The following is a 27,851-nucleotide window of genomic DNA, read 5'->3' as shown; positions in this document are numbered from 1 at the left end:
TGTAATTTCCCCTGTATGTTCCACCAACATCTGACAGCCGGACAGTGTCCAAATACCTCCTGTCTTAATTTTGAACTATAAATTTATTGTTTAATAATTTAAAACGTTTAGTTTTTTTTCACCCACCAGCCCCCGAAAATTGTGTCTGTACTGTTTTTTTTCTTTCTTTCAATAGACGCCACTTGTTTTGATAATTTGACATCTAATGCAATGAAAATCAGACAAATAATTATGAAGAGCACCGTTTAAAGTCCTAATTTAATTTGTGATGTTTTCCATCTATAGCCTCACGGTGGCGTCAGTTTACCTTCATACGACCCTGCAGAGTGAGTCCAAGTGAAGTTCACTCAAGCACCGGCCCGTCAGGAGCGCGAGGGAGTGCGCTTTGGGAAAGTGGGCGCGAACCTGCGGGAGGCGTTCGTTCGCTCGCGCCGCGGATCGGGAACAAGGAACTTCGACGCTCAGCTGCCCTGCAAGACCAATGAACGTGAAATACATTAGGTTTCTTTCGCCGTAGCCAACGAAACACCTGGAATACTCATTGAGGTACGTTCATCTCTCGGTAACCTGTAAAATAGAAACAATTAAAGGTGTTTAATAGGGTTTTACGGATTTTGTGAACGTGCTAGCTGGTTAGCAGGTAGGAATGAGAGCGAACCTGTTTCCTCAGGTTTAACGTAAGTTACTCACCTTTTTCCAGCGGAGAAAACTATGTATACAGACTTTAACACTGAATATCCTGAGAAATTAAAATTGGAATTTTAATTTGAGACGTTAACCAGTCACACAGGTGAGTTTTAAAGTGTTACCCTCATCGTTAATTTAACGTTACGTTACCTGAGGGAAGAAATGTCACCTCAGATTAAAGAGCTTCCCTTTAGCCTCATTCTGTTTTACCATTTTTTAAAATACTTTTTTAAATTATTATTTTATTTTGTCAGTTTGATTGGGAAAGCTATTTTTTGTGACTTTGATGTGCCATTGTTTGAAGTGTGTATATGACATAATTAACGATACAGATTTATGTCGTACCCGGAGGTAAAATAACAAGGAAATTACTAATGTTTTATCATATTTAGGGGTAAAGTATAATTGTCAGTGGCAAATTGTAAAACAGTAAGATTATGTGTCCTGTTTGACACTTAATTTAAAATGCCTTAAAGAGTTTAAAGCCTGGATTAAGAACTGTATGACAGCGCTTTCAGCTGTCCATGTTGACAGGAGGGCAGTGTGCAGGCTGTGCGAGTGATTGTGTTGGAGAGATGATGAGCTTTCTCCCTGTGGGTGGAGTGTCTGACACATGCTTTGCTCTTACACTTTCTTGTTAAACTTATTGTGCATTATTTATTCGATTAACTGAAACACTGACTTACTGCTTACTGAAATTCTTTTCATTCATGAAAAGTTTTCCCATGACAAATAAAAAATACTTTTGAATGAAACTGTTGGTATTCTAGCCCAAAAACATGAAAGAAAGCCTTGATCTTTCTCCAGGTTTCCCAAGGACATGGGAAACTTGGAAAGTCATGTGAAAATGAACAAAAGTGTAAAAAAAGATTTGTCTATCTGTGTTTGAGAATCGTGTTTCCTTATAAAATTATGTACTATAGAAAAACTTGTACAGTAATCATGAATTACTAGAAAGTCTTGGAAAAAGTTATGAAAGTTCATTGGTCAAAAGTTGTAGGAACCTTTTCTTTTCTTTTCTTTTCTCCCAAAATCCCATTCTCGGACACTTCACCGCAGGATTTACTCTTCTTGATGTCATCACTCATTGGATCAGGCTTGTGTTTAGAAAGTGACTGTTTAGTTGCTGAGTTCAGCTGTCTCTGTTTAGGCAGAATGCTGGCATGGTGTTTCAGTGAGTTCTTTTGATGCTCGCTTTAGTTATGAGGATGGAAAGACACCTGCACTCATTAGACATCCACAGAAACATCAGCAGGATTAATAGTCTTTTGTCTTTTTTTTCTAGACATAAAATCAGATGTAGCTATTATAGTTCGCAGGATATTCCGCCATGGTTCCAGTTCGAAGTGAATGTACTGTATATGTTCCATTCAAAGTGCATTGAAGTGTGCAAGATGTGAATTTATTGTATTTATTTACAGAGGTATATGATGTCACACTTGTCCGTGTGTGAAGACCATAGACTATAAAAACATGGACGTAGTGTCCGTGACGTCACCTATAGGTTTCCAAAGAGAGTTTTTGAAACCAAAAGTAAGCAGAGTGGGCCGTCGCCATCTTGGCCACGGGTCACTCTGTGGTAATCAAAAATAGGCAAAAAGGCGGGAGCTGGTTGCTGAAACCACACCAACTTAACGTGATGGCGGTGACAGCAGCGGCAATCCACCTGTCACTCTAGTGGCCACGCCCTTAATTATGCAGAACTTTTTAGGCTTAATATAATTTAAACGGATGAGTTCTAAAAAAATTAATCCCCCTCACAGTTGTCATGAAGGGTAAAATTAGCTATATAGACCAAAATCATTTTTTGCACCAGGCTGTAAACATTTTTTTTTTCTGCTGTAAAGTTGGGCATTTTAACATGGGGAGTCAATGGAATTGACTTCCTTTTGCAGCCAGCCTCAAGTGGCCAGTCGATAAATTCCAGTTTTAGTCACTTCCGTATGTGCTTCACGAGAGAGAGTGAAGGTGAAGACATTGCGCACCGCAAATCTGTGACTGAATGTTCCGGAGTGAGGTAAATGTCAACAGATTTCCCCTGCTCAGGGAGTAGGGAACAATGTGTAGAGACCATGTCAATGGGAACACAGTTCATGCACAGAGCTCACTTCTAACAAGCTCTGAATCAGGTGTGTTAAAGGGATAGTTCACCCAAAAATCAAAATTATGTCATTAATAACTCACCCTCATGTCGATCCAAACCAGTAAGACCTCTGTTTATCTTTGGAACACAGTTTAAGATATTTTAGATTTAGTCCGAGAGCTCTCAGTCCCTCCATTGAAACTGTGTGTACGGTATACTGTCCATGTCCAGAAAGGTAAGAAAAACATTATCAAAGTAGTCCATGTGACATCAGAGAGTCAGAATATTTTGAAGCATCGAAAACACATTTTGGTCCAAAAATAGCAAAAACTACGACTTTATTCACCATTGTCTTCTCTTCCGTGTCTGTTGTGAGAGAGAGTTCAAAACAAAGCAGTTTGTCATATCCGGTTCGCGAACGAATCATTCGATGTAACCGGATCTTTTTGAACCAGTTCACCAAATCGAACTGAATCGTTTTAAACAGTTCGCGTCTCCAATACGCATTAATCCACAAATGACTTAAGCTGTTAACTTGTTTAATGTGGTTGACACTCCCTCTGAGTTAAAACAAACCAATATCCCGGAGTAATTCATGTACTCAAACAGTACACTGACTGAACTGCTGTGAAGAGAGAACTGAAGATGAACACAGAGGACGTGAACACATGAACAACATCTCCAGAACTGCTCTGACAGTCACTTCATGAGCATTTGACCGTTTGATTTGAGTAAAACTAGCATCACGACAGAACTGTAAAGGTACGTCAACCCGTCAAAATAAAAGTCCGGTTCAAAGACAAGTATTTGCCAGCGATGTATTACTATTGTTCAGCAGAATGTATATATCCTACTACAAAAAAAAAAATGTTTTATTTTTAATAGTAAATCCCCTTTGTTTACCAAAAAGTTAAGTTTGCTTAATTTTCAATATTTAAAAGATAAATAAATTTTTTATGTGTTTAATGTTTAATGTGCATCTCAGAAAATGCTTTATTTAAAACCCCAACTGAATGGCACTTAAATGCACTTAATTCATCTGTCAACTTTCTTGTCATTGTTCACAGTACAAGTACAGACAGATAAACAATGGGTAATAATTAAATGTTTATTTTTGATGTATGCATTGCATTGTATGCATTTAAAAAATAAAAATATTTTTTTTCTAAAAAAGGAAACTAAGTTGTTAATATTAATATTAATATTAAGAGACCCAGTAGTCTTATTTTCTCTTGCATAGTTAATATTGCACTTTAATTAAGCAAAAACGCATTTTATCCGATTACTCGATGGAATTTTTGGTAGAATACTCGATTACTAAAATATTCGATAGCTACAGCCCTACTGTGTAGTGTTGTCAGGGTACCAAAATTTCTGTATTCGGTACCGATAACAGTGAAAATCTACGGTTTCCTGTACCAATTTCGGTACCAAAGTAAAACACAAAAATATTCTAATTAAAAAAAGAAAAAACACTTTTTAACACTAAAAATAAAACCAATGCCATTCTTTATACTTATTTACAATTATGTTTAAAGTGTTTCTACAAGTAATATAATTATGAAAAACAGTAAACAAATTTCACCCAAATTTAATTTGTCTTTTAATTACTGAAATTTAAACATTTCATTTTTTTGATAAATAAAGGGGATTTGCTATTACAATTAAACATGGAAGAAATATTATGTGAATTATTTCTTTAAAAAATATAAGTTTTATTAAGTTTTTCAACAGTAGTAGCAGTATCACATACATTCTACTAAATAATAGTAATATTTCTAGCACAATGCCTTTATGTAAAAATGTTTTATTTTGATGGGCTACTTTTATTTTGACACTGGTTTTACTCAAATTAAATTGTAAAATGCTTGTGAAGTGACTGAAAACAGTTCTGGTGATGTTTTTTTATGTATTTACGTCCTCATTACTGCAAGCGTCAGTCTATTCAGTAAACAAACCATTCATTCATTCACACAGAGACGCAGAACATGCAGGATTCATATTTCAATCAACTTTTGCGGCTTAATATTTGATTTAATTAATTTATGCTAACTTTGACAAATTCCGTGACTGTCCATATTAAAATGTAAGTTTAATTTTCATGACTGGATTTTGAGAATCCATCCGCGTTTCCTGCTTCGCGGAAATTATAGCGCTGTATGACTCAAGAACTGGGTTGACCGGGTCCTCGGTACCACCGGTACTTAAAGAAACCTGGTACAATCACATTTTAATTTTTTTAGTTGTTTATGTGAAAGAGACGTATATCTTTAATATATGGTCCGAAATATTGAACTTGTTTGTCTGCTTGTTTACATCATTTGATTATTAGCTTTTCTGTATTATTGTCCAAAATTTGAATGTTGTGCCGTGCATCCTAAATGCTTTTTTTTCTCATTTTAATCTAAATGATTCTAACTGGTATTAATATATATTTTTTTCTATTTTGCTTTCCATTCTATTAATCTTTTTCATTATTATGACATTAAGCCAGTTTTTAATGACATCACATTCAAGGAAGTTGAAAAACGAACAGCATATATTTAAGTTAAGTTTTTACATTTAATTTATCATTTTTCCTTATCTTTTATTTTATACAGTCAAAGGGAACACAAATGGCATTGTTTGGTCAAGCATTTATTTCTAAATCTTCAGTAATTTTCCATAACACTGCCTTGAATACACACACTGATACAGAAGTCACTGTCTTCTGTCTCTCTCTTTCTCCTTCAGCTGATTTCAAATCAACCCAACACACCTCACCATGCTCCTCTACTCCTGCTGTTGACCTTTGACCTCTGACAGCGATGGCAGACCGTACGGTGGCTCCGGGTCAGATATACATAGAGGTGGAGCATGACTATGATTACAAATCCAAAGACCGTGTGATCTACATTAAACAGGGAGAAAGTTACCTGCTTGTGAAGAAGACCAATGAAGACTGGTGGCAGGTGCGCAAGGATGAGGCCAGTAAGGCCTTCTATGTCCCAGCACAGTATGTGCGTGAGGTGCGACGGGCTCTCATGCCTCCTCCTAAACCACTAAGTGGAGCAGGCCGAGGGGGGACCGGGCCCATTCGACCATCTGGCTTGGAGATCCAGCGACCAGATGAGAACAAAAAGAGCCTGTGTCCCTCTCCCTCTGGCAATGCTTTACTGCCACCCAATGATGACAGAGGCAGCCCAGGTAGCCCGACGGCAACACAAATGAACACTTTACCTAGCTCACTTCCTCGTTCCAGAGCCAAGTCCCCAAGTCGCAATGTAGATTGGGAGAAAGATAAAGATTTGGAGAAGAGCAGTCAAGGACCAGAAAAAGGTGCAATTCATGAAGAGTTTGCCGGAGAGGGAGTCAGCTCGGATAAAAACCGAAATGATTCAGAATCCGGGGATGATCTCAGCAGTGGTTCAACTGATAACCTACAGGTGAGAACCACTTGTATACCCACTTATTAAAGGTGAAGTTATCAGTTTCTGTGCTAGTATCACTTAGCAGAATTTCAAAAGTAAAGCTTATTCTCAAACAACATTTGCAAATGCTCCTTACGCTCATCATGTCCTTCCGTGCCTCACAATATCTTACCATTTCATCTGGGGCTTGACAGTAAAGAGCAAATGTGTAGCAAACATTTAGCTTACCTGTTGAGTAGAAACTGCCAGTTTGGCATTTTGATTGAAACCCAAATATTCCCCAGGGGTGTGATTCTTCCGGAAAATTCCGGAAATCCGGCTTTTCCGACCTGAAAATGATGCTCTCGTAAATCATGCAAAAAAAAAAAAAAAGGTTCGGGGGTTGGGGGGTGGGTTCGGGTATTGGTAAACATAATGACCGCTCACGCGCACCGTTGCGCATACACCCAACCATCTACTCATGGAACAGCTTCAGTTGACTGACGAAGACCGTGAACACGGGTGATTCATGTAAGCAAATCCAATATATTGTCTTTCATTTTTATATGCAGGTCTAGTAAAAATATAAAAATATATTTAGGAGTAACTTTAGATGCGCGGAGCATATGAGCATATCTGTCCACTAACGACACGTCCGATTTGCGAACTAATGACTCATTTGAACCGATTCACTTTAATGAATGCTTAAATCTGATCTGGGTCAAGTTTCCTGATAACGATGTATCTTAGCTCTGAAGAGCGCTCTCTGCGTGCAAGGTTACAAACGCTCGCCGCAATTCCACGCGCTTTTTCCCCTAAATATTAAGTTGACATGAACGCATTCTACGCAGACCTGCCAACCTGTATGCATTTTGCGTACCGGCTACGCATTTTGACCTCAAAGTACGCTGGTACGATTTGTAACTCTAAACTACGCAAAAATCTAGTGACGCCTCTGTCCACGCGCAGTATTCGAAACAAGCAACAGATAAAGGTGAAAAGTTCAACCAATCATAGCGTTTTTTGTTTGTTTTGCATTTAAATAATTTCTGCGTTTTATTTCTCACCTAGTAGCCAATAGTTTATAGTTTCAGTTCAAAGCGGCTCGCGCTCGCCCCGTTAGAAGCTCTGACAGAAAGGCTGCATGTGAGGCTGACAGAGACGTGCTGTTTAATGTGTTTGAGATGTGCTGTTTTCCTTAATGCTTGACTTACATTGCACAGGTATATTCTGTAAATGTTAAAATCCAATAGAATATTTCCATTTTGCTGTCAGAAGTGCATGAGTTTCAGCTTTAGCGATTCTCAGCTAAACTCCACAGACTTCATTTAGAAAGAGCGCCGCCACGCGCATGCACTCCAAACAGACAGTGCTCAATGAAATAGGAGCGCAATAACTCTGACTAAAGTATACATTTTGATGAAATACTTGTAGCTGGACAATAAATGTGACATGTAGAATTTTAAACCTACAAGTAAGTGTATTTGTATGATAGCAGAAGTGTAATGGGTTAATCAAAATAGCCTTTTTACTTGATTAGTCTGTGATTTTTATTATTTTCATTTTTAGTTTAGTAACTTTAACTTATGCTTTAATATATTTTTTTTAGATTGCAATGTTAAAATGTAATGTGACTTTAACCCTTTTTGCACATAATGTATGCCTACATGCTTACATTCACTGCTTTTTTGTCCTTTGCCAATCACACCTATGATTCCCTCAGAATCCTTCATCTTTAAAAGCTCCACTAGTATGTACACCACGAAATGGCACTTTTGATGCAGCTTCAGTGTTTCCTCTGCATTGGAAAGATGGGGTTTGTTGAGACTGATTTCATTTGAATAGTAACAACCTTATAGTATCTTATTATTCTAACTGAATATATTGCTCAAATTTAAGAATTTGACGTAAATGGCGACGTGTACATTTAATCAGGTTAGGAAAATATTGTCCTCCATAAAGTTAAAAAGTATAACAGCAATCAATTTTAGGCAAAAAAAAATAAAAAGAAACACCTTTTTTTTACCCCTGGACAAGTAACTTTTTTACTCAAGTAAATGACAAGTAAATCACGTCAAATCTTAATGTCGATCCCTGAAATGCACATAATTAAAGTCTACTGTTTTTCACAGCCAACACATAGGCTATGGTTTTTTGGCTAGGTTTAAAGGAAAAGAGCACTTTTAGATAAACAAGGCAATAATTTTAAAGTTCATTAAAGTTACTTATGATCGCAGGATTGCTTAATAATAAAGATTTAAATTAGAGGCATTAGAGCTGACTGTTGAAAAACCATTAAGTTTAAGTAACAATGTTTGGATTTAAAATCAAAATAATGAATAAATGTTGTGTTTGTGGTAAACAGCAATGGATCAGGAGCAGACTCCTGTGTGAAACCACAGTCCATGCTGCTTCTGTACCACAGATGGACTACATACGCACTGCAAACGGAGTATGTGTGAGCCTCGCATGCAGCTCACAAAATCAGGCTTGCGCTGTGTGTAAGCTATTGTGCAACAATTACACGATTGTAAAAACAAAAATACAGGGCATGATCATACATTTAGGTAAGATAAATATATATTTCTGTAAAAATGGCCCCCTCCACCCCTGAAATAAAAAAAAATCCTAAAAAATAAATATTATAAAAAAAAGAATTTATTAAATAAAAATCCTCTCAAGAGCCACCTTTGAAAATAATACATTTTCAAAAATAAAATTCAGGCCCTGATTAAATCTTGATTGAATCATCACTATATATAATTCTACATGGTAAAAAGAAGGCTTTAAAAAGATCGGTTTCATTGATCGGATTGGCAGAAACCGCCGTCTGTGATTGGCGATCGATGATCGGCCTCAAATATCCGGATTGGAGCACCCCTACTTATAAATCTCAATGAACAATAAACTTGAAGAGAGTGTATATTGCCATAAAAAAATCATACAAACTTTAAAAAAAAAAATTTTTTATAAAGGTTTTCCTCTTTCCAGAAGTCTATTTGGACATTCTGCTATTTTAAGCCCTTTTTAACAATTTAGATGAGTCTAATTGACAAATTATCAGTGTTTTTTTTTTAAACAAGATTTAAGAACATTTGACACTCTTAACCATCTTCTTGATACGCTCAAACACCTAGACATGTTCATTCTTAAATACATTCCTTACACCACCTTGGACTCTTGTTTCGCCATAGTTACTCATCATTTTTAAAATCATGTTCCTGACTCTCAAAGTCACACTCCCTCCTTTCCCTCAAGCTCTTATTTTCATCATCTCCTCCCACTGTTTTTCTGTTTTTTTCTTCTGCTGTGTCATCACAGCATTTCTGCTAAACAGCAAATACTTGCTGTTGTCTCATCATGGCATGTGTAGGATGAAGTTAATGCTTTGTTTTGAATGCTCTTTGAATTCCTTAGTAAGCATAAGAGATTTGTTTGAAAAACATTTTAAAACATTACCTTAAATATATCTTCTGTGGTATAAATGGTATAGCAAAATCTCTCTACCAATTTACAAATTTCATGTTTTTTTGTCGCACTGTAAATATTATTGAAATGCTAACCTGTTCCCATCCGCTCATGATGGACTACCTTTAAACATCAGAAATCCTCAAACCAAAATAAGGGTCTTGGCATCATCATTTCAATAGTCTTCAGTATGCTATTGTAAAGACTCTGAGTAAGGCGTGTTCTGTTTGTGCAAATGTGTCTGTTAATGTGCATGACCAAAGGTCACCTGCAGGAACATGAAGGACATACTAGAACATCTCGATGTTCGAAAGTTTGATGGGAGAAAGAGATGAAAACTCTCAGTCTGTAGATCCTTACAACTTCTGTGCATGTGACCAGAGGGATTGTCTTTACATTCATATGAAGATTTGCTTAATCTCTTGGAAAACAGAGGAAGAGAGTTTGGGTCGGGATGTTCGCATGATGTGACAGTGTAAAATGGGAGGGGGTGAGGAGAGTGTAGCTCTGTGTGTGTGTGTGTGTGTGTGTGTGTGTGTGTGTGTGTATTAGCTCTCTGCACTGGCTCTAGCATCCTGCATCCAGCCCAGTTCAGAGTCGCTTTCTGTTACATCTCCCGTCATAGGATATTCTGCACTGAGAAACACTGCAGAGACACCTTGTACCCAGAGGAACCGGTAAGAGAGAGACACACACTTCCGTTTACACCATGCATGGCAGTCTGTGAATAGACTTACACATGCACACAATTTCTGCATTTAACACAACTATAAATGCTATATCTCTTTTTTCTCATTTCTTTCTTTTTTGCCTTATGCACAAATTTAAAGGGATAGTTTACCCAAACATCACTGTTCTTTTATTGTACTCAACCTAACATGTTTCTAAACCTGTATGACTTTATTTCTTATGAGGAAGAAATTTTTAAAAATGTGAAATTTTGTACATACAGTGAAAATCAGTGGAGTCCAGTGTAGAAATATGTTTCTTCAAAATCTTTTTTTTTTGTGTTTCACTGATGAAAGATTGTCATTTTTGGGTGAACTCTCTTCTACCTAGCCATGCAAATGCAGATGAGGTTGCATGTGCAACATAAACGTTCACACAGGTCACTGTATACACATGCGCACACACACAAACAGCAGTTGCTTTCACAGAAAGAAACAGAGCCAGAACATAAGGTGCTTGTATTATTGTCTTGAGTTCCTGTGAAATGCTGATGTGCATGTGCGTGATGTGCATTGCTGTATTACATAAGCTCTGCTACAATACAGTTCAGTGGACAGCTGTCCTGACTGAGAAACAAATGGACACAGTATCAGGAATAAACATAATTTAAGAAAGCATGCACTCCACATCTCAACACATAGAAACTAAAACACACGGCATTACCAAGCTTTGACACTTGTCTGTTTCTAATTTGTTTTTGCCTTTTACATCACTGTAATGATAGTGATTGTAAAATACAATCTGATTTCTGATTCCTCTGCCTTGATGCAGATAAACTGCATGAGCTATTTTAATCTGTTTGCTCTGTCAACCGAATCTCAGTGTTCTTCTGTTCCATGGGCCTATTGTTCGGTAGCTAAGATATTATTATTATGGTAATACTGTACAGTAGCTACTGCTAGTACACTTCACTGTAAACATGGATCATTATAACTACTGCATCTTTATTTAGCCTTATTGTGCTGTTGTGGAAGTTTGTTTTAATATAATTGCCCCCTCGACATAAGTGTACAAATAGACAACATTATAATGCTGATCCCTATTCTTTTAGAAGGGTGCTGTGACCTCAAGTTTAACCTAGTGTTGTTTTTGGCGACCTGTTTTAATTTTAGTTTTAGTCTAGTCTTTGTGTGAAGCTGTCATTTGTAGTTTTTATTAGTTTTAGTCAGATTCATACTCTTCTAGTCCAGATAAGTTTAAGGTCAACTAAAAGTCTGAGCATTTTAAAATGACGATAAATTTAGTCTAGTTTTAGTCAATGAAAATGGTATTTTAGTCTCTTTTTAGTAATGCAATTCTGTTTAACCCAGTCAATATAGTATTAGTACCTAGCAGTATAGACGAAACCAAAAATTTATTTTAGCCAGACCCATTTCAAACAAGGTTATGTTATAATATATTTGTTACCTTATAGACTCAAGAATACATCCATTCCAGACATGGAAGACGCTTTGATTTGAATTTAATAATAAAATTTTACCAGCCAAACATGTAAGAAGTACACACATTGGTCCGTTTCTCTGAGTCAAACTTAACTTTGTTTGTCGTCGTCTTCTAAATAATGCCATGAGTGGGGCTTGAGGAAGTGACGTTACCTGCGTCTGCGCAGTGCGACCTGATGCAGCCCTTGAAGTGAGACACAGGAAACAGAAATACTGCAAAATAATAATAACAGGACTAAACCAGACCAAATAACGTTATAAGAGACATTTTAGCATAGTTTTTATTTTGTAAACCACATTTAGTCTCGTTTTTATTTGTCAACAATATTGCATTATACATTTAATTATAGTCATTGTCACATGACCAGCAATTACATTGCATCTCGTTTTCGTCACGTGATAAAGGTTCATTGACGACGATATTTAGTCATAATTTTCGATGATGAAAGCAACACTAGTTTAACCTGCCTTAGGCTTTGTTTATCCCTGCACAGGGTTTATTTTGTGTACAGAAACCTTGTCACAGATGAGTGCTAGATTTACATGCTGAGTTTCAGATAACTGGTGTTGTATCATCTTTAAAAAAGGATTTTTGCAGTCTCAGATACTGATTTGATCTCAGCTGATACATATAGCAGAAAAAGATGGCAAGAGGGTTCTCAAAGTTGCAAGCTTCAAATTGATTGGCTGGCTTTATTTAGTTTAAAGGAGTCAGGGTGCACAGGTTTTTATCAGTCTGACAGATCTTTAAAATACTTACAATTTTAACAGTAATATTGTGAAATATCATTACATTTTAAAATGTCATCACATCAAGGTATCATGAGAGCTATAGTGAGCCGACAGCTCCTTATGCTTTAAAATCGCTCTTGCAATAGGACACACGCATTTACTCTTCATAAGGCAAGGGGCATTCTAGAGCTGGTCAATAGTGACTGAATGGATTAAGGTTTAGTCATGAAGTGTGTCTATGTGGTCTAGAAATGATGACAGATGGTTTATTTATATATGAGAAAACTTTGTATTTGTTACCCAGAGATCACTCTTATGTGACAGAATGAGAGAAGCAACTCAAGACATTATTAGATGACCAGATCATGTCTTCTCCTGCTTATGCATGCCGGGATGCTTTGCACTAGAAAAAAGTGAAAGTGAAAGTCGTGACATTTGCAAAGGATGGTAGCCCATACTTGGAATGGGTGCTCAGCATTTAACCCATCCAAGTGCACACTCACAGCAGTGAGAAGTGAACACACCGTTAACACACACCCAGAGCAGAATGAATCAGAATCAGAATGAGCTTTTATTGCCAGGTATGTTTACACATACGAGGAATTTGTTTTCGTGACAGAAGCTCCGCAGTACAACAGAATGACAGCGACAGAACATAAAACAGATAATAAAAGAATATAAAAATACAAAAAATACAAATAAGTAGACCGGGAATGACAATATACAAATTGACAATTGTAGGCAGGTATATTACAAAAATGCAGTTATGTATGTACATGTATATTATGTGCAAAATTTAAGTGTATACTAAGTATGTGTGTTAGATAAATTAAGTGTATGTGTATATAAATATAAAGTGTAGTGTGTTCAGTGTGTATCAGCTGTTCATAAGATGGATTGCCTGAGGGAAGAAACTGTTCCTGTGTTTGGTCGTTCTGGCGCTCAGTGCTCTGTAGCGTCGACCAGATGGCAACAGTTCAAAGAGGGAGTGTGCTGGATGTGAGGAGTCCAGAGTGATTTTAACAGCCCTTTTGCTCACTCTGGATAAGTACAGGTCTTGAATAGAAGGGAGGGTTGAACCGATGATTCGCTCAGCAGTCCGGACTACCCTCTGTAGTCTTCTGAGGTCCGATTTAGAAGCTGAGCTGAACCAGACAGTTACTGAAGTGCAGAGGATGGATTCGATGATGGTGGAGTAGAACTGTTTCAGCAGATCCTGTGGCAGGTTAAACTTCCTCAGCTGGCGAAGGAAGTACAACCTCTGCTGGGCCTTTTTCACAATGGAGTCAATGTGAATGTCCCACTTCAGGTCCTGAGAGATAGTGGTGCCCAGGAACCTGAATGACTCAACTGCAGTCACAGTGCTGTTCATGATGGTGAGTGGGGGGAGTGCAGGGGGGTTTCTCCTGAAGTCCACGATCATCTCCACTGTTTTGAGCGTGTTAAGCTCCAGGTTGTTGAGAGTGCACCAGACAGCCAGCTCTTTAACCTCCTGTCTGTAAGCAGACTCGTCACCGTCCTGAATGAGGCCGATGAGTGTGGTGTCATCTGCAAACTTCAGGAGCTTGACAGAGGGGTCCTTAGATGTGCAGTCATTAGTGTACAGGGAGAAGAGCAGTGGGGAGAGAACACAGCCCTGGGGAGCTCCGGTGCTGATTGTACGGGTGCTGGATGTGTATTTTCCCAGCCTCACTAGCTGCTGCCTGTCTGTCAGGAAGCTGTTGATCCACTGACAGACGGAGGTTGGCACGGAGAGCTGAGTTAGTTTGGGCAGGAGGAGGTTTGGCATGATCGTATTAAAAGCCGAGCTGAAGTCCACAAACAGGATCCTCACATAGGTCCCCGGTCTGTCTAGGTGTTGCAGAACATAATGCAGTCCAATGTTTACTGCATCGTCCACAGACCTGTTTGCTCTGTAGGCAAACTGAAGAGGATCTAGCAAGGGTCCAGTGATGTCCTTCAGGTGGGCCAGCACCAGTTTTTCAAATGACTTCATGACTACAGACGTTAGAGCCACAGGCCTGTAGTCATTTAGTCCTGTAATTTTGGATTTCTTTGGGATGGGGATGATGGTGGAGCGTTTGAAGCATGAAGGGACTTCGCACAGCTCCAGCGATCTGTTGAAGATCTTTGTGAAGATGGGGGCCAGCTGGTCAGCACAGGATTTCAGACAGGCTGGTGTAACACAATCTGGGCCTGGTGCTTTTTTCCTTTTCTGCTTCCGGAAGACCTGGCACACCGCATCCTCGCTGATCTGTATTGCAGGTGTGGGGGAGAGGGGGGATGCAGGAGTTGTGAATGGTGAGAGCGGTTGATTGGAGAGGTGATCAGGATGGGTTGCAGGAGCTGTTAATGGTGTGAACGGTTGTGTGGAGAGGCATTCAGGGTTGGTTGCAGGAGCTGTGAATGGTGTGAACGTTTGTTTGGAGAGGCATTCAGGGTTGGTTGCAGGAGTTGTTATTGGTGTGAACGGTTGTGTGGAGAGGTGTTCAGGGCAGGTGATGGGTGTTCTTTCAAACCTGCAGTAAAACTCGTTCAGATCGTCTGCCAGTCGTTGATTTTCCACAGTGCTGGGGGGTGGTGTCTTGTAATTGGTGATCTTCTTTAGACTTTTCCACACTGATGCTGAGTCGTTCGAAGTGAACTGAGTCCTTATTTTTTCAGAATAATTCCTCTTTGCCACTCTGATCTCCTTTTCCAGTGTGTATTTAGCCTGTTTATACAAGACATTGTCCCCCTTCCTGTAAGCATCTTCTTTGGCCTGACGGAGCTGTCTGAGTTTTGCAGTGAACCACGGTTTGTCATTGTTGTAATTTAGTTGAGTCTTGGTAGGAATACACATATCCTCACAGAAACTGATATATGATGTTACGGTCTCTGTGAGTTCGTCCAGATCGGTGGCAGCAGCTTCAAAAACACTCCAATCAGTGAGGTCAAAACAAGATTGTAAAAACACAGAGCAGTGGGCAGCTATAGATCCAGCGCCCGGGGAGCAACTGGGGGTTCAGTGCCTTGCCCAAGGGCACTTCAGCCATGGGTATTGAGGGTGGAAGAGAGCGCGGTTCATTCACTCCCTCCCACCTACAACTCCTGCCAGCACCGAGACTCGAACTGGCAACCTTCGGGTAACTAGTCCAAGTCTCTAGCCAATAGACCACAGCTGCCCACAGCTGCCCTCCACTATGAAGCTGGACTAGCTGTAGATATTTCAGTGTGATTTAGACTTTGGATTACTGTATTTTAAGGGTGTTATTATTTTCTACTCTCGCACTCATTCTTTTGTGTTTTGGGTGCGTGCCTTTTAGAGAGTGGCACAGATACACACATGTCTTTGTCCTTTGGGCATGTTGGCACACAGTCTTCTGCTGATTTGAGGTGTGAAGTCTCATGTCAGAAACAGCTGTGGAGTGGACTAAGTGGGGAAATGATGACAATGTGAAGTTAAAAGAATGGAAGGTGTGTGGTGAAAAGAGAGGGATTTATTAAAGTCACCCCTTAACCCTTCCTGTCAGTTCATATGTCAATCAATATGAATATTAAATGTATTATGTTTTTTTATTTTTTTATTTATTTTTTACTAATTTAAGTTCTGTTTTGTTTCTTCAAATGCTTTTGCAGTAAATAATGTACAGATATTTGTAAGAATTAGAATAGGGTGAGATAGGTTAAGAGAGGGAGTTATAGAGGTTATAAAAAGAGTAACCGAGGGAATTTCTCTTTATATAGTGGTAGAGAAAGAAATTGGGGCTACAAGAAGTAGTAAGAGGTAACGAGAAGGAGAAACAGAAGTAACTCTAGTCTCTTCTGCTTTCTGCGGATTCTGTCCTGACATGCTGCAACTTCACATACTCTTCCTCATTCCAGCAATCTTCTACTTGCACACACTCACATACGCATAAAGGTACATGTTTGTGCTGTGTGGATGTCTTTCTATTGCCACAATTTTTCATACACCACACAATTTACTGCTGTATCCTTTTTTTTGTCTGGCTCAGATCATAAATAAATCATATAATGTTCACTTAAAGCTGCTAAATCTAAGAAATTATATTATACCAGAGTTTGCAGTATGAATATGTAAAAATGGATGGAACCATAAAGTACTACAAAGAGAATACATGTGGTTTCTTTGATGTTGCATATGCAATCAGTGATGGGCAAATTTAGGTAAGCATGATCAAATGTTTAAAGTAATGTAAGGCCCATTGATTGGCATGATAGGTGGCATGTTTAATGTGTCATTTGAGGGCATAGTCCCCTGCTCTCAGTCTTGAGGAACTACACACATACAGGTCCAGCATTGCGCCACCTACTGGCTGTATCTGCATGTCTCTCAACATCAAGCTGTTATTTTTTATTCTTTCCTATCTGATATCTAATAGTGTTTTGAATTATCAGGAGCAGGCTTGTTAATTAAAGGAATATTTCACCAAAAAATAAAAACAAATTGCTGAAAATTTACTCACACTCAGGCCTCTAAAATCTAAGATGTAGATTAGTTTTTTCTTAATATGAACAGATTTGGGGAAATGTAGCAAGTCAGAAGCTTTATCTGCGCATATTTCTCTCTTGATCCAGATGAGACCTTTTCATGGCAGAAAGCAATATTATGGATACAGGATGATCAGTTTTACTTTTGGGTGAACCATTTCTTTAAAGTTTAAACAACAATTTGGCTCTCTCTTGATATGCTATTCTTTGTGATTGTGATTATTTGTTTTTATATATTGCTTGGTTTTGTTTGGGTTTCGGTTGTTGTCATTGTTATACATATGTTTTTGTCTACTGATCGTTATTCAGCGTATGTAAAATGCTTTATTGCTGTGTTTCCATTGTGGAAACTAGTTGGATGATTTTTGTTTGTTTTTTTTTTTTTGCCTGGAGGCTCCTCATGTAGCATCACTGTGCATCCATAAGAGATTAATTTAAAAATAGCACAGATCGCATGACGGAGAGTGAATCTCTGAAGCGCTCAGTCAGAGTGTGCGGATAGTGAACATATATCTGTGCTTAACTTAGTATCCAACTCACACTCTGGTGAGTAGGGATCCAATGATTATAGATTTTGAGAAATAATCACGGTTTTACGATTATGATGATTATTTTGCATTTATTCATTTCACAAAATTATTAATTTATAAAGTCTAATGTACATGGAAACTCTTTAGATATTAAAGTGTTATTTATTGCTGCCTTTTGAAACATAAATAACACAGTAACCAATAATACAGAACAAAATAATAATAATGAAAACAAACAAAAGTCCATCTCTCCAATTGGAATTTAAAAGGTGACCTCTGCTCTGTGAACATCCATGTCAGTATTTCCCTTTTGAAAATAACTGATGAAAATAGACCACAAAAGTATTTAGTGGTTTCAGTTTGTACATTCTTTACATTTTTTTTTTTTTTGGGCCTGAGGCAGGGAACTGGAAACATTTGTAAAAAATAAATAAATATATACAATATAACATAATATAGCAATGTTAATAAAGTATTAATATAAGACTATTAACTTTATTTATCCCAAAGGGGAAACTATTAATATTGAGGGGAATAAGCTGAACTATTATTGTAATCAACAATATGATTTTACATGTGGCCCTGAGAAAATCATGTCTATTATTTTGGTTTGTGAATTTGCACTGTGCACACATACAAATGCGAATTGCTACATTATATTCATCAGCAGTGAGCTTCGCGTCAATCTTGCCTTGACATAGTGCATAAAAATATTTTAAAGCTGTGTATTCACTCTTTAGCAGCCGTTTTCACGGCAGTATTTAAATGTCATTCCCATGCTGTCGACTTCAGTCATTTCTCTGGTGGAAATAAAGAATCGCGGATTGGATCCTCGTAGTTAATCTAGTGTGTGTAGCCTCCGTGTCTCTGATAAGCACAGCATTTTAAGCTGGTGCACCGCTAGTGTAACTTTGTTTTCGTTTTGCGCAAGTTGCAACCATTTCGTTCCATGCAACAAAAACACTCTGTGTAGTGGATCCTTTACCATTTATTAACCGTGCTGTTTTAAAGCGCGGTTAATAGTGTAACCGATTAATCGATGCATCCACACTGGGGAGTAAACTCTAAGAATTTATTTTGCAAATGGCTAATGTTAGACATCATTTAGTTACCCAGGGTGAAAGTTCAGTTGCATATGCGAGTGATTTACTCGCAATATAGAGGGTTAAACTCTTTCTCTTTAACACACAGACTGACATTAATTTTAGAACAGTTGAAGATGAAGTCATGTATATGAAGTTATTACATTATTGTTGTGATCACATTCTGATTTTTGGGATATTGAGTGTAGGTTCTCCATGTTTATTCCGCTCTCGTTGACCTTAAAAGTCAAGAGTTTGATCAGACCACACCGTTAGCTTGTGTTTGTGCACTTTAGTCAGAATCTCTAATCTGGTGTTATTATCCTCTGTGGCTTAAACTGTTAAGTGCCATCCGGGTTCACCATGCACCGCATACTTTTTTTCAGACAGAGCAGTGATGCATGCTGGAATTCTTTGGCTTTGGAAGCTAGGACTGGCCTGGTTCACTTCACTTGAATTATAATTTGATAAACCTTTAGTGTCTTTGCAAAAATATCAAGAGAGTTTTCTCTCTCTCACACAAACTTACTCTAATGTGCTTAGTCAAAATTAAATTACCCATGGGGCTGTTGTGTAACAGTTTTCATTTCATTGAATGACAAGCCGTAGAGTTCACTGTTTGGACACTGTTGTTCTCTCTCTGTTTTCAGTATTTTGTTGGAGTAGAGGTTTCTCATTTTATTCAGTGCTTTTTGCTGTATGGTGTCAAGAGGGCTGGTGGTAAAGTAAGTCCGAGTTCAGGTGTGTGTTGTAAGGGTCTGGAATGTGGTTGTGCAGGTTCAACTATAAACAAGTTTCAGGTATGAATGACAGTCTCTCTCTCTCTCTCTCTCTCCCTCTCTCTCTCTCTCTCTCTCTCTCTCTCTCTCTCTAATCTATCCCCTCTGTTTCCCTCTCTGTCTGTGACTCTATTGTTCTAATCTCCTAATGTCCCTCAGGAAGAAAATACATTTCTAATCAGTTTCTGTGAGCAGTAGGGATGCATCGAAAGTTTGGGTGCACAAATGCCATAAAAACCACATTTTCGGTTTTTGTTCAAATGAGAAAATATGTAAAAAATCTGGAAAAACTGAAACTTTTTAACAGGTTGGATAACAGGAACTTTGACAGAGAAAAATCAGTGTGCATGTGATATATCTCATTTAATACATTTTAGGGTTGTACTTCACAGTAAGTATGATTTGCACAAGAATGACATGTAGCTTTCGATACAGTTCTCCATTTATGTCAACTATATTTAAAAATCAAGTTTAAGCTTGTATTTTCATGAGAATCGAGTAGTTCAATTGAACCTGTAAGCAGTAGAATAAGTTGAATTTATCCATCTTCAGTTCTCTGTTATGTCATACTGTCATTACTAGAGGGCAGAATAATAGTGTAATTGTGTCCAGATACAGACATTTTACACCCTAATATAATTTAAATTTATAAAAAAAATATATATTATTTATTTATTGTCCAACAGTGTTGCTCTGCTCTCCAATTAAACCTTCAAGACTTTTTGTACCTTCTGTGTTTCTGAATCTAGTTTTCTGAATTATAGATCTGGTAAAAAAAAAAAAACCTGTAAAAACCTGTAAAAACCCTTGTTGCATTGTATTAAATTAGGAAAATAGCCTATACTGTCAGACATGTTTAAAGTGTTTCTCTGTGATTGTGAAATAAACATTAATATAGCACATGCAAATTTTTATTTATCTACAACCTTTGCCAGATTACAGTTTGATTATTTGTTCTATCAGACATCCACCATTTCTAACAATGGTTATCAACCTCTTCTAATGCAGACTTTAAGTTCAGGGCAGGGCAAGCCTGAGTCTCCTGTCTACACAAACCTGCAGGAGCTGAAGATCTCTCAGTCCTCCATCCCTCCACTGCCATCCTCCTCTCCGCTCCACACCAATGGCGACTGGGAGACTCACAAAGACCAGAAAAGCAGACCCTTCTACTACAACCGCAGCACACAGGAGAGAACCTGGAAACCCCCACGGGCACGGGACAGCCTCACCAGGAAAGAGGCAAAACAAGACATGATTGACACTGAGGTACACACAACACCCTCAGATTAGACTCCACACAACACACAGTGATGCATGCACGCACAAACACACACGCATGTATTATTACGTTTATATGTGGCACACAAAGGGGAAGAACAACTTCATAGGTGACAAAATGTCCATTGTGGTCTTCGGAAAAGCATGATTGTGTAGCTAAACTCTTTTTCAACCTAAGGTGAATATTTATATGCATGAAAAGCATTCTGGGTAATTGATTTTCTCTGTTGGGTGAAGGGTTAACTGTGACCGACTGGTGATTTATTTTTTCATCTCTTTTCACTGTCTGCCTCTCTGAATGAACTTTTTTACTTTGTTTCTGTTTCTCTCTGTATTTCTTTCTACTCGTCTTGCTTTTGTGTGATTGGCTTGGTGTAGTTTCTGTCATCAGATGGAAACTGTCTGAGCAGCCAGTATGGATCGCCCCCTAGAGGCTGGTCTGAGGAAATGGATGAGCATGGACTCACTCTCTATGTGTCTGACTATACTAATGAGAAGGTACAAATACTGTTCTTCAAAGACAAAGTGTGTTACTGCACGGTTGACAATTTTTGTCATACTAAGCTTAAAAATGGAGAAACTACTAACTTTTTTCATCTACAGCTGGCTTTTTTTTTCTTCTTTTCCAAATGGCCACATTTGTTTTTCCTAATTTGTATGATTAAAGGGGTCATATGATCCTGCTAAAAAGAACATTATATTGTGTATTTAGTGTAATGCATTGTGTTTATTTGGTTTAAGGTTCAAAAATCACATCATGTTCCACACACTACATTATTGTTTCTCCTCTATGTCCTGCCTCTCTGAAATGCGTAAATTTTTACAAAGCTCATCGTTCTGAAAAAAGTGAGGTGTGCTCTGATTGGCCAGCTATCCAGTGCGTTGTGATTGGCCGAATTTCTCACTTGTGACGGAAATGTTATGCCCCTTACCATACTGTGATGCTGTGTCCCCGCGTACTAGAAAGTTGGATATAGTGGAAGGGTGGCTTTAGATACGCTCGTGTGTTAAAAGAGCGTCCAAATAAGGTTAGGTGAACCCAAAACCTGCCTTAACGGGCTTTCTTGAGACTGATTAGTTGACCAGTTTTTCAGGCAACTAACCAATTAGTCCCTGTGAGTGTTTTGTATATGTAAGTAGTGGTTGAGAGACACAGACAAGCGTGGCCGGCTGTATTACTACAGCACAGATAGCTGTGGGAGCTTCCTAAAATTGGTCTCAAATCACAGGTGATGCTAGCAACAGATTCCAGTGCTTAACAGCATTGAAAATATCTAGTCAGGAAGTCCCGGAAATCCCTTTCAATTTGGCTTATTAAGACGTACTTATCCCGGTTTCAATGCCCTGTGCAGTGCTTAATTGAAAGTGTGTGTCTGTGTGTGAATGTACAAGTTTTGAGAATATTTAAATTTGATTCTCTGACATACCTCATTATCAGTCCAAATAATCTTGCCTCTTTTTGTTCCACCTATTTTAGTCTAACCACTTACCTCTGCTACCAGGAGATGCTCACAAAACATGTAGTCTTGACCGGAGACTGCCTGATGACAAGGTACACATGCATATAAATACAAACTAAGAGAGAGAAAAAGGGGCATCATACTAATGCACAGGAGACAATGACGCCGTGTGTAATAAAACTACCCAAATTCAATACAAATGCAACCTTAATGAAACAAATAATCAAGAACATTGTTTTATTTATTTTTATTTAGTGGTTAAACTCTTATTTGTTAGTTTCTTATGAAGATTTATTTCACCAAGTATTTAAGGTGATAGCTGATAATATCTAATTGCTACTTCAAATACCACAAGTTCTACTACAAGCTTCTAACTTCTACCACAAGTTCTGCTGGCAACATCAGTATGAAATAAACAAGTTTCTAAATTAATGTAATAATTTAAATACATTCAAAGGTTGATTATATACACTATAATTTAATAATTAATAAATAATTAATAAGGTATTGATTGTGTCAACATGAAACTGCTTAGGGGAGATTATATTTACAAGCACTGTCATGCTGGTGGTCTGGTTGAAATGAACACATTTTTGGTTTTTAGTGATGTGAATGACTACCATCCTGATTTGGGTGATGATGTTTACATGTGCTTTATGTTTGACTGAAGTTAAAACAGAAATCCATCAAGGACCGGCGAGCCTTACCCCCGCATCGCAAAAGCACCTTCCGTTTTTACCCTTATAGGCCACAAGTCAGTGTTGCCCCACCCCTATATCCCAACAACCAATCACCTCGTCTGAGATTATGCATGCAAACTTTCACCCACTGCAACTCCTTTTAGTATATTCAGTGATTTCCGCACACAAAAAAAACTGCATGAGAAATTGCACGTGAATAAATCATCCTTTTAAGGAATCATTCATCATTAAAATTTCAACTGTCAACATGTGAACACACTTATGTTGCTCACAACCTTTAGGAGATTTTTTTTCTTACTTCAGTGGATGGTTTTGAGCGATATAAAGTTGAGCTGATGACAGAATTTATATTTTTGAATGTACTCTTTATTGATTTGAGAAATGCTTTACACCTGTGTGATTAATCACATGCTTTGATTAAATGATCAGTAAGTCCTGTCTGGATTTAGAATGGGTGAGTGAGTTTTACTTTAAAACTTTAAGCAACCACAGAATATCTTGACTGACCCTGAAATAGAGATAAATATATAAATATATATATATATATATATATATATATATATATATGCTGTCTGAATAACATATTTGTTGTTATAGATCTGAATTAATAGGTGCAATGTCTGATGACTATTGGCAACTGTGGATTAGTTTGCTGATTATTACAGGTGTTTATGAAATTGTACACTAGTTTGAATCATGTGGTTTGTTGTTTTCTTGTGTAGGACACCAAAACAGGCTCACCTGACTCTGACTCCTCTTGTCCCTCCTCTCCTAAACCCCCAAACTCTGTTAGTATCAGCATCATCCCTCTCTTCTTGTCCTTGTCCTCTTTTATGTTTGTCTTTGTTGCCCTGCTCTATCTTTACCCCTCTCTTAATGCTGAGCTCTGACTCTTCTGTGTGATTGTGATGTGGGTTTATAATAAATCAATGAGCCATGATGACTCTGGGATTAAGTGTTTAAGGGTGTTGTATAGGCTCAATGTGAAGTGGAGTGCTTTAATGGTTATGGATGCTTAAATCACTGGACAACCTCTCATGGATCAATGCCTTTAGAAAGCCACAGCAATATGGCAAGACTGTGATGTTTAATAAGTGCTTGCATACATTAGCAATGATGTTAATAATAATGTCAGTTTGGTGTGTTGATAGTGTGTGTACATGTGCATTCTATTGTGCTTTAAATGCAGCTCACCCAGTCAGATTTTAGAACAGTCCGTTTTATAAGCATGATTTACATTTACTGCTTTTGTCTGCTTAGCTGCTTCTATACTAAATACTAAAGAACTGACTGTGACATAGTTCAGTACAACATACTGCAAACAGACCTAAATCATCACTGTTCTTGTGTAATTTCTCTCTTATGTTTAGGTTTCTTCTCACTCTTGTTCTGCGTTAATTCTGTGGTTGCATGCTGTTCATCACTCTGACTCTTTTTATATTAGGTTGTTTAGTTTTGATCTCTCTTACATCTTTTTCTTTATTCTAGTCATCAGAGAAATGTGGCAATTTAAACATGACTAAAATCACTGAACATGGAAAAAAGGTCCGGTAAGTAAAAATAATACTCTCATTAATTTGGCAGAGCAAACACATGCGTATGACTGTGCCATGCTGATATTGTAATACTTTTTTTGCCTTTTGTCACACCCACAGGAAGAACTGGATCTCCTATTGGACAGTTTTGCAGGGTTCTTCACTACTATTTAATAAGGGTCAAGGGGGCGGGACTGGTTGGGTGAGTGACAGTTCAGTGCTGAGAGAAAATCATCAGTAGCCCACTTGATGTACTCAGTTTTATATGTCTGGTGTGTATGTTCATGTGTTGCTTTCTCAACAGTTTGGAAGAGAGCAGAAGCTAGAGTTCAGTGTGGATCTCAAAGGAGGTTCAGTGGACTCGGCATCTAAAGACAAATCGAGCAAGAAACATGTTCTAGAGGTAAAAAGCTGGTTGGAAACTGGTAAACAGCAGGTGTTATTTATCTAATTGACTTTCTATGTTTGATTTGGTTAAAAGAGATATGAATGTTGAACTGTTATTAAGGTCATGCAGTGGATTATCCTGTCCTTTTTGCACAGAGCTCAGCTGAAGCAGTGGTGAACAGCTTGATGTCTGAACATAGCTAATTGTGTGAAAATAGTGCCATTTGATTTGTTGCCTTCATGTGTCCAGCTGAAGACCAGGCAGGGCATGGAGCTCCTCTTGCAGTCAGATAACGACAGTCTCATCAGTGAGTGGCACAAGGCTTTGACTGAAGCCATACAAACATATGTAAGATCAATCTTCTATATGCCTTTACTTTGGCACTTTAATTATTCTGAATTATTTTATTGACCTTGATGTGTGTTTCATGTTGCAGGCATGGGAGTCTGATGAGGCCATTGAAGAAGACATGCTAGAATCTCCTGACACTGAGAAACATGACAAAGAAAAAGAGCAAAGAAACTCCAAGAAGGGCAGAGGTGTGTGTGCGTGTGCCTATGTGAATGATTCTGTAGACCTGTTTCAGAACCTAGGCAGCTGTCTAGTGTATTGCTAAGCTAACACAGTACTCTAAAAATATTTAAAAAAGGAAAACACTGTCAGCGGTGGGTGATTTATCTATGATACAGCCCACTCACATATTCAGCTCAGTGCACCTGGAGTTGTTTACCATTCCTTACCTAGACTTCTATTCCCATGACGCTTTAGATATTAAGAAATCCGTAAGCATGGATAATGCAGAGCAGAAGAGGAAGACCAAGCTGATTAAGTTCCTCAAAGGCAGACCCACTTTACAGTCCATCAAAGACAAGGGCTACATTAAAGGTACCTATACACAGAACTGGGTGGACATAAAGAGTCATTGGTAAAATTCAAAGACCGTTTTGTTGTTTGATTGTTTCTCTCTCTCTCTGTAGATCAGGTGTTTGGCTCCAGTTTGAGCAGTCTTTGTCAGAGAGAGAATTCCACCATCCCTCACTTTGTTTCGTTGTGCATTGAGCAAGTGGAGAAGAACGGTACTCTACTGTTCAGCCCATGTGCAGCTGAATATTGCCTAAATCTAAATCCTAAATTTACTCTTACCCCTGCTTTTAATGTTAATGTGAAATCAAACTTGAATTGCTATTTTCAACCCTTGTCACTGACTATCATAGGTTACATGCACAACAAATTCCATCTTAATATTCCTGTGTACATGGTTGTTGTAGTTGCTGATCTGTATTTTCACACATTATGCCGAGTTATTATTAGTTTCAAACAACACCGCCACAAAATGGAAAAGGTTGTGCAGTCAATAATAATAATAATATGCATTATTTTCAATTTCATATTTTTGTTACTTAACAAAAATCATTAAATGAAATAAAATATCTAACAAATATTAAACCTGCTTTATTTCAGCTGTTACCAAGGCAACTTTTCTGTTTTGTTTAGTTTAACTTAAAAGTGATAAAATAACTAAAACTAAAACATGAATAAAAACTATAGACACATAAAAAAAAAAAAAAAAAAAAAAAAAAAAAATATATATATATATATATATATATATTAATTACTAAAAATTACAACGAAATTACTAAAACTTTAACATTAAAGTGAAAACAGTAAATATACATTTTTTTTTTTTTTTTTTTTTTTTTTTTAAATATTGAAGTCTATAACAGAGTATCAATGATAGTAAAATGACACTGCTTAATATCACAATATTGTGTTGATACTCTGCTGTGACATGCATTCTAACATGCATTCCAATGTTTTGTAATTTGTGTCATTTCTTTCTCTTTCTGTCCTTATTCAGGGTTAGGAGTGGATGGTTTGTACAGAGTCAGTGGAAATTTGGCCATTATACAAAAACTGAGATTTGCTGTTAATCACGGTATGCCCTGCCACCTTTTAAACTCATACTGATTTATATGTAACAGATCATTATTGATGTGTATTAAAAAACAACAACAAAAAAACATGATTTGTGTCTGCATGATTTGGATCTACATGAATACAGATGAGAAAGTGGATTTAGGGGACAGTAAATGGGAGGACATTCACGTGACCACTGGAGCTCTGAAGATGTTTTTCCGTGAGCTCCCAGAACCGCTGTTCCCCTACGCTTTCTTCAACAACTTCATCACTGCTATCAGTGAGTGGAGATCAGTATTTGACCCTGGTGTTTAGAGGGAGATGTTTTGCACATATGTAACATGTTTTGTGTGTTTCTGTGTAGAAATGACAGATTATAAGCAGAAGGTTCAGACGGTTAAGGATCTGGTGAAGCAACTGCCACGGCCAAACCACGACACCATACAGGCGCTCTTCAAACACCTGAAGAAGTGAGTATAAAAGGAGAACAAGAGAACAAATGATCATTGAAAATTAAAAAGTTGTTTTTTTTTACTCTAGAAGGCACATAAACAATGGAAATTATTAGGTTGTTGTTTTAGAAAAATGCTGAAATAGTTTTAAAAGAGGTGTATGTCATGTTAACTGCCCTTGTGTGTTTAAAAGCACTCTATCTCTCTGTAGAGTGATCCAGCATGTCGATGAGAATAGGATGACCACACACAGTGTAGCCATTGTGTTTGGACCAACGCTCCTACGTCCAGAGGTAGAGACGGCAAATATGGCTGTGCACATGGTCTACCAGAATCAGATCGTTGAGCACGTTCTTATAGAATATGAGACGATATTTGGCTGGTAGGTCACACACACAGGAACACTTTGACCAAACCCAGACGGGACAGTTACTACTGAAGACCGAAACAGCCCATTGACTGCCAGTCTGAACACTGTTTTGATATGTTTACATGAGAGGAACACCCGCATTAAAAAGCAAAAAAAAAAAAAAAAAACTCTGGCTTCAAGATAAACAGTCAAATCCTCTCTCATATCTTTTTGGACTTAATAATAATTTTTTTTGACTGGGTGTCTTATTATTTTTACATACCTAAATCCATTGGAATGTCAATTTTGGATTCATTTGGAGCAACTCAAACTTGAAATATGAACATTTTCTGTACAGC

At 37.8% G+C, this 27,851-nt stretch overlaps 1 pseudogene; it reads left to right on the top strand.

Moving 5' to 3' along the window:
• The first annotated feature begins 315 nt into the window (after positions 1–315).
• Positions 316–27,680, top strand: LOC132155387 (rho GTPase-activating protein 12-like; annotated as a pseudogene).
• The last annotated feature ends 171 nt before the right edge of the window (positions 27,681–27,851 follow it).

This window comes from Carassius carassius, chromosome 12 (genome assembly GCF_963082965.1).
Source record: "Carassius carassius chromosome 12, fCarCar2.1, whole genome shotgun sequence".
NCBI lineage: Eukaryota > Metazoa > Chordata > Actinopteri > Cypriniformes > Cyprinidae > Carassius > Carassius carassius.
Note: the sequence above shows the minus strand (reverse complement) of the source record. Positions and strands in the feature narration are given on the sequence as shown.